The sequence below is a fragment of the Phalacrocorax aristotelis genome, chromosome 3 (genome assembly GCF_949628215.1).
Source record: "Phalacrocorax aristotelis chromosome 3, bGulAri2.1, whole genome shotgun sequence".
NCBI lineage: Eukaryota > Metazoa > Chordata > Aves > Suliformes > Phalacrocoracidae > Phalacrocorax > Phalacrocorax aristotelis.
This window is the reverse complement of record NC_134278.1, coordinates 117,118,508-117,127,600: the sequence shown is the minus strand read 5'-3', so window position 1 is coordinate 117,127,600 and position 9,093 is coordinate 117,118,508.

Here is a 9,093-nt window from a genome sequence, read left to right as displayed (position 1 = left end):
TTCATCAGTTTGTCTGGAAATGAGAGCAGACTCCTTCCTGAGCAGACTAATGGCACGCACAGCACGGAGCATTTGGCCCTGGGTTTTCAGTTGGCACCATGATGCCCAATCCCACAGCCCAGTTTTACTTTGGAAGGTATTAAGGAGCTGCTGGGAACAAACTAACATTTAGCAGTGTGGATGGCCAGCAAATCAAAGCAAATGAAGGGAGTATTATTGAATACTGTAGATACACTGACCAAAAATAGGTTTAGTGGTCCCTTGCATTCTTTTCCCAAAATGTCTTTTGTTACCATTGTGTGGTAATTACTCACTAGAGTGAGTAATAAGCCACAGTCATTTTTCTTCTTTGTATTTTGGAATAAAAATTTGTACGTTGTGAGGCGTTACGTGTAGATGTTTAGAACTGTTCAGCCTGCAGGGTTTTTCAATCAGAATGAATAACTAATTAACTCAGGATCTTCTGGAAGCTGCAGTTTTCCACTTTAAAATCCACATTTCACACGTGAAAAACCCAGATAGCTGGTTGGTTGATATGAAATATTATCTCTCAAGTGTAATTTTATCCTTATTTGAAGGCCATTTTACACCTCTAAAATGGGACCTTGGGAAGGTATGCTGAGTGAGGAGGAGAACAGCGCTTGCCCCTCCATCCCCAGCACGCAGTCTACTCTGGAAAGATCTGGACATGGGTCACAGGATTACCCCCAGAACTGCATGACTGTGCTAGCCAGCTGTAGCCACAAAGCTCAACTCCTCTTTTTTTTCATTGTTTCCTATGAGCCTTTCCTGCCATATTCTGGCATAACATTTTTCCTCATCTTCTCTCAGACTCCTCAGAGATGCCACCAAATTGCTTTTCTGGGAACAGGAAGGGTGGTGGAGCTGTGGCAGGAGAACAAAGAATGAAAGCTAACAGGAAGAGCAAGAAAACTCCGTACTTCCTCTCTTGCCCAATAAATTAATCGTCAGCAAAGGAGATGTTTGGAAAAAGTTTCATGGTCTCTTTCAACAGAGGTGTTTTCTACCAATAGAAGTTCATGCAATATTTACAGTGAATAGAAACTGAGAAAACAGTCTTGCTCTCCAAATACAAGTACCCTTTGCATCTTTATTAAGATTACCCAAGAGTAAAGCATATTAGAGTTATGCTCCAGTGGTTCACAGATTCTGGACACAACACTGATTCATTTGCAATGGAAAAAATTAAGATTAACATCACTGAGGTAAACAACACTATTTCAACTGCAAAAGAATACTGGAACCAAAGGCATTGTACAAGCTGTCTAAACTTTAGCTGTGTTGCATATAGGCAGGAATTTCAAGAAGGAGGTCCAAAAGCCTACTGCTTAAAAATATTTAATCTTAGAAGTACCTAGAGATCAGAAGTTAGTTAGACACCTGAAGGTAGATACCATGCATGTTGGGAAGCAACCTAATCTGGGAATTCAGCTGTGTTGTTATCTAGCTCTTCATGCCTCTTCACCTATGACCCTTCACAGACCTTATCTGGAAAATAGGCTCAAAGGATGTGTCCTACATCACACGTTCAGTTTCTAAGGAGAGGGCTGAGTTGCTGGGCCGAGCCAAGAATTTGGGGAGGAATAGTGCCCCTTCACTTAGAACAAGGAAGAATTCAAGGTGTTGGTTCTGCCTCTTTGTTTAAAGCACTCAGATGTAAAAAGAAGAGTCTATGCCCAGAAAGGGTGCAATTCACAGTGCACATTTATTAGATGAAAGATAAATAATTCAAGGAAGCTGGCACTAGAGCCCATATGTGCCCACTTTTAGGGCTGAGGACACCTAATACTACAGCATCCAGATTAAGGTTGTATTTTTCTTGCTCTCTTTCTGGCCCTGGGACTCTTGCATTCTTAGATACTCAACACAAAATAAAGGCAAGACAGAGCTGCTCAGGAATTTGAATGCTCTCAGCAGAGATACTTTGGCTGTATGATTTGCTAGAAAAAGTATGTACAAGTGTGTGTGCACGCGTGCGCACGCACGTGTGTGTGTTTATGTGTGATATGGCTCGGGGAGACAAGGAGTGAGACCACACACTGGAAGAGAGAGAAAAGGCAGCTTCAGCAGTCTAAACAGCTCTACTGTGTAGGCTTGTGGGAAGCCCGGAGAGGTGACTCTTGGATTAAGGTTTTGGCAGAAAAAGTCTTGAAGGGGTGAAGAAGCTGTCATAGGTTTTTGACATTTTTTCTACAGTCAAAGAAGCAGGATTTGTACATGCCTATAAGTCAAGTTGTGCAAAAGATATGTGATTGAATCTATTACTAGGTTTTCTTCACAACTAGCAGATCTTAGAGATCCTGATGTAACAGCTGCTTAGATCAAAACGTGCTGCTAACAGCAGTAACATGTTTTCCTCTCCACTCATGGGGAATGTGAAGATAGTTTTAAGAATTTTCATATTTTTACTTTCAGTGCTGTGCCTACTACCCCACTACTGCTGTCCCTTTTTCGTGGTTTTCAAAGATAATATTATTTTATAAAACCAGACTTCAGTTATAGTCTTCTGTTTTGAAATAACTCAACTCTGAGATCTCCTGCTTTCCCAAGAAGAAGGCAGGCTGGCTTCCCATGTTAGCTGTATTTCTATAAAGCTTCATCAATTGACATCAATTGACTTTAAGTTTGAAGTGAATCCTGCAACTCAGGTCCATTGAGGTATTCCAAATTTATATAAGAAAGAAGAATCTGAGTCTCAGTTGACAAGTTTAGACCATAATTATATATGTTACCTGCCTTTTCTCACAATCAATGTCTTGGCACATAACCCATGGTCAACAAAGAGGAAGAGAGGCTGACAGGGACATGTACAATGAAAGTCCTAAATAGTCAGAGAGCAGCTAAGGCTCCCTTTTGTTAAAGGGAGGAAAGATAGTGGGGAAGTCAGTCAGCTTTCTTTTGAAAGGAGCCCAGAGGGTCCTTTCCTCCCTCTGAGAAAACCCTCCAATTTTTGGAAGGAAAAACTTATCTATAGAGACAAAGATGGCTCAATCTTAGAAGTGAATGAATTGCAGGTGGCTGCTCTGTTGAAAGCAAGTAGTGCTGGCTTCTGCAGAGACAAGGGAAATAAGTAAGTACCTTCCCTCTGACCTCCACAAGCCAGTAGTACAGACATCTTTTAAGATGAAAATTTAATTTGTAGAGGATGCACACACAAATCCCGCTGGAAGTGAGACAGTGCTCATGATTCACCTTTTCTGCTTCACAACCATCCAGGTGAAATTTCTCCCCACTATCAGCAGTGGCCTGGGTCAGGCTTAGGGTCTGGCTCAGGCTCAGGCTCAGCTTGCACAGCAGCTCTTGGGGTCCATCCCATCAGCTCCCAGAAATGCAGACTGTGCTCTGTAAGGCTGTAAAAAGCCAACATGGAATTTAACTGAATAAATAGTTTAGAAATGAATATTACAAAGTAACCTTTTACTTGGTCTTTTTTTTTTTCAACGGGGGTAGATGTTTTGCTGCCAGTTTGTGTATTTATTTTCCAGTTGCCATAGAAAATAATTGACCTATTTTATTCCAAGAATAAATATCTTTATTCTAGCTCCCTAAAAAACTGGCAGCCAAGCCTTGCACTGAGGCCCCACCCATGCTGTCTGCTACTATAGCCCACAGAGGACAGATTAAGCTTTACCATTTTTACTGAGGCTTTTGAACTGTTGGATGAAAATGTGTTTCTTACAGTACATTTATCCTGCTGACTCCTACTGTTTCAGACCAGAGATATGGTTCTAATGAGAAGCCTAAGGAGATGCAAAATATGAACAAGGCAAGACATTCAGCAGTGTCATTGCCCCTGGCTCATTGCTATTTCCTCACCATTTCTTTAAAACCCCCCAAAAGATAACTAAGCCACCTTTCAGAATGTTTTTCTCGGTCATTCCTTTTTCTTTTCCCTGCTCTGGATATATAAGGGCTTCATAAAAAGCCCACTGAATTTACAGGAAGAGCTGATGGCATCAGGATTTCGGTGCTAAGTAGATTATCCTTTGTTTCTGGATCATCATCTTTTTTTGCTCATGTAAAATGGCAAGACGGAGCCCTTTGGAACTCCTCATGAAGCTTCCCCCCCCGCCGGGAACCAGGCCATTTGCTCTGTTAACCTCTCTGTAACCCCAGAATATATGCTCAGACACTACTTCAGTCGCTTTTCCCCCTCATACTAGTCCTTGAATATTAATCTCTGTGCATATTGTTCATGTTTGCATACTGCTGTCCACTTGAAATGATTCCCAAATTATTTCTGCCAGACTATAGGCAGTGTTTCTATTTATATATCATGGATCTGTTTTTTCATTGCTGCTAAGTACTGCACCGAATCTTTGAGAGTTTTATCTATTGCTTTGTCCAGCAACATTTCTGTTCAATGTTCAGTGGTGTACATGGCAAGTGAGGCGGCCTTGTCATGACTGAGTGTCTGCAGCACTCCTACCTTATTTGCTGAAAATGTGGAAGCATGTGGTAAATGCAGCACAAGGATACACAATATGAAAGAACAGCCCTGTAATTCTGATTTGATTTTGTGTGCCTGAATAGGTAGTTGTTAGAAACAGCAATGGCTGCTGCTTCTGTTCTTCTTGTGCAAAAGAGTCAGCATCTTCACACCCACATACTAGGCAGTCAAAAATAGGACCCAGAAGAAGGACTAGGTAGAAGAATTCCTCAGATTCATGGCCGCATCTGTGTTGTTCATCAGACCACGTCTGAGCCCAGAGCCACTCCTTTTGCCTTGTATTAATGCAAGGCCTGACTTGGTGATGGAATCAGCCACATACTAGGGGAGAGAGTCTGGGCGTATCCTGCACCTGAGTGCAGTTCAGGCACCCATCTCTGTGTGTGCTTTGCTCCGCCTGGCAGGTACCACTCTTCTGTCAGGCCGACAGGGACAGCCCCGGGCTGCTCTCTGAGCTGCAGGGACGTGGCTGGCGTGCTGCAGCAGGCACTGCAGGTGTGAGCACATGCCACACAACAGCTCCTCCTGCTCTGCCCTGCAGATCTCCATATGGGACATACTATGGGGACAGTTGTATGTGGTTCCCAAGCCTATCCATCACATCTTCAGAGGGAAATCACTATAATCCACACATCCTATCTCCCAGATACTCTTATAGAACATCATTTATGCTTTAAATGCTGTTGTGTAAACCAATCCAGTTTATCTGTAAATTCCTTTTTAAAATACGCAAATATACAAAAATGCTTTCTTAGTGCACATTACAAGATGATTTCAGATATTAAATTAAAATTGAGAATAGCTGGAATTCCTGAGGAAAATAAGACTGATGACTGCTGGGAAAAGGAAAGGGAAATTATTATTTACTCAGTGTTGGCTGTAACACCAAGTTAAAAAAGGGGTGGTTTTGATCTTGTGTATTCCCACTAAGTTTTCTTGTGAGTTAAGTTATCCCAAAGATGCTCACGAGTCTCACCATTCCAGCGTGACAAATTACTTCAGGTTCTCCATGGATTGATAGCCACATAAATAGAGGCAGTGTTTATTTTACCACTCAGCAGATCTTTCAAATATTATTACTGTGGCATTTTTCCTTTGTTTTATTTTATTTCAAGTGGAATTCTATTTAAGACTTTAGGTCACTGCTTTATGCCCTTGGGCTGGGTACAGATCTTTAACCAAGTCACTGTAAATAAACAGTAGTGATTTTCATGTGATTGCAGATCATGACAATGCTGTTGGGAACATTTTCTTTAAATGCCATGTCGCTTTCACCTACTGCCTTCAGGCCAGTGCATGACATGCAGTAAGTGTCAGGTGAAATGTCACATCTGGGAGGAAGAGCTTGCGTGAACATTAAACTGGAATGTGGAAAAATGGTGTCACATACCCTGTAATCTAATATTGTTTTGCCTTAAAAGGGATGTTTTCTCTGTGGAGATATGTGTTTAACCAAAATGACTTCTGCTTGAAGTTCAACAGAAACTAAACTGCTCTGTTTATCCCCAGCTTTCTTGAGAAGCTCTTGCTACAGTGGTTCAATCCCAGGTCCTTGTATATTTTGCTGACATGATAAGAGCCTTTAACAAATAAACTCAAAACATGGAAAGGAGAGGAATTAAATTAATTTGTCTTATGGCATGAGAATAGCAAACTTCTCCTAAGACATGAGAATAGCATGCTTGCCCTAAGACTCCAAGTCCTAGGAGGGTCCCTGTTCTTATGCTTGGACCCTGCCAAGCATCCAGTGGTGCTTCCCTGGTACATGCTCAGCTCAGGGATTTAAGAACGTGTGACACAATATATGAAGTGAAACTTTTCTGTTTGTTTTGAATCTGTCACCTGCTAGGTCTATTTGATATCCATAGTTGTTCTATTAGAAAGACAGTGGGCAATTAACTCCTACTCACCTTTTCAGTGCTACTCTTTGCTTACAGAAATCTATCACAGCATCCCACTATTGTTTGTTTTCTGGGCTGTGTGCCATTCCTTGCAGGGAAGCCATTGCTTAGCTTAGATGGTCTTTCTTGTTCTTCTCTTTATCTTTCCTATTTTTACTATAAACTTTTTGAGGTGAGGGCATGGAAGCGCACACAGTTTTCAAGTTCTGAGTCCACTATGGATTCATGCCATACTATTTTCCAAATAATTCCCATTTTTAATTGTTCATTAATAAGGACTTACCTTTCAAAATCTCTCTCCTGAGTGACAGAAACTATTTCTGAGTCTAACATGTATATAGGATTTTTTCTCCTGCAGGCATTACTTTACATTTATGCATTCAGTTTCATTTGTTGTTTTATTACTCCCTTAGCATCACAGCCACCTCCTGCAAATCTTCACAGTCAGCTGCCATTTTGATTACCCTGAAAATACAGTATCATCAGCAAATTTTACCTCTTCACTGTTTAACCCCTCTTCCAGCTCACTCTCTACCACTGCTTTTTCTGGTCTATCTGGTGTTTTGAATTCTTATTTCTGACAAATTCCATTCAGCTGTTATTAAGGTGGTTTTAAACAAGAAATTATATGTGACAGTTAATAGTTCAGCTCTTTCAGATTTGTGTTCCTTTACAGCTCTGCTCTGAACAACATCCAGTGATTCATTACTATTCATTTTTTTTGATGGTTCCACTTCCACTGACAATTCAGTCCATGACACATCCTCAGATTCACCCACTGGGAAGAAGGAGTCTGATGGGGAAGTGTTCCTAAAGTCTCCAAAGAAAGCACAGCTAGAAAAAAAATTTGTTTATTGTTTCTGCTATGACCTTATGTTCTCAGTGTACTCCTTTTATGCTTGCCCATTGATTGCCCTGCAAACTTTCTGGCTGGCTTTTTATTCCTCATCTGTTTGAAAAAGAATTTACATGACATGTCTTTTTCAAGTTGTTCCTCAAACTCTTTTCCAACTTGCCTTTGTATGCATTTATATTTAACCTGCCAGTTTTTATATTATTTTCTATTTTCTTTCTTTCAATGTAGCCTCACATAATTGAAAGCTGTCTTCTTACTTCAAATACCTCATATTAACCTCATATTAAATCCTGATATTAAACAGTGTCATTTGATTACTTTGGGTTTAGGGTGGAATGTGATGATATATCTGAAGTCTGTGTGGTAAAAGTCCTGGAATCCTTTTGAGCCTTTGATATGTTGTCTATAAATAGTCCTTATGTTAACTGTAAACATTTAATCTTTTTGTTGCCCCTTTTAGGTCTTTTTTTCAATAGGCGTTCTCATTTTTACATAGCTGCATTTTTTTTTTTTAATCAGCTACTGCTGAAGTAGATTTTGGAGACCTGCTTCACAAAATTTGCTTCCCTAGATTTTAAATCTACGTGCGTAATAGTCAGTGGTTCATTTTCACCCACAGGGAGACTCCTCCTGACAGTTTTTTCTTCTGACACTATGCCATGTACTGTCTTGTCTGCTTGCCTCTCTGTATCTTGTCCTGTGGCATAAGGAGCATATATCAGAGTTTGGAGCTCCTTGGTCTTCTTTTTCTAAGTAGCATTTGCTTTGGCCACCTTTTGGCTGATGAGAGCTAAAACTGTTGTTGATGGGAGTTTGAATGACTAGCAGCAAAAAACTTTAAATGGGTGTGGAGACCAAAATGCTCACTGATACCCATCAGTGATCTCTCCAGCACCCCTATAACATTCATTAGTATCAAGGAGAACACACATGGCGATGCTGTCTGACCTCCAGAGCCCCTATCTCTTTCTTTTCCATTCCAGAGACTCTGTCATTGCCTTTGGGACCTTTGCCTTCTCACTTGTCTGAATACCTGGCCATAACAGTTTGTCTTTATGTGCCCCTTTCAAATGTGATGAGACATTCTACCCATGCCCTACTTTCAGCTAAGAGGTCATGCACCCAGCAATGCATTGCTTAATTCGAATGGCATCCTCTGCATTGCAACTGCACTTTTTTCCAGTGAAATATTCCCTTCCTGGAACTATTTAAGTGGATGAACATACAACTTGCCCTTTTATTTCTAGGCAGAAGGATAATTATGTAGCGTCATCTCAGATTCTGAAATGAAACTGTCAGTCATGCAATAGTGTCACCACACTACATTTGATAAATCAGTCACAGGATTCTTCATGTATGCCAACACATCAGCATCACTACCTCTGCCCTCAAGCTGACCATCTTCTCTATGTACCCTCTTCATCTGGCCTCAGAAGTAGGTCCCCTAAAATCAAATTTTACACATGATAGTATAGAAAATGGTAGTGGGCTGGCTTACTTTGTTAGTGAATAAGTAAATTATTGAAATACATACAGAAAGAAGGAAAAAAATTGGAAGCTATGCTATAAATAGGACAAGCTTACTGCTTGAGAGTTAAGCAGTCCTCCATACTCATCTGCTAAATTATTTAACTCACTGCTCTCATTCATTAGTTTCTTCCAGTATGAAAAAATGCACTTGTTTCTATGGCAATCCTCCAAATTTACACTGAACTGAAGATCTAGATAGCCCTTGATATTTTATAGGGGTTTTTTTTGTCTGTTTATCCAAAACCTATAAACTCAAGTTTACCTTCATTTTTCAAAGATATCCTTGAGGTTAGCACTGGGTCTATACACTGATGACAGCTACAGCACAGTAGAAA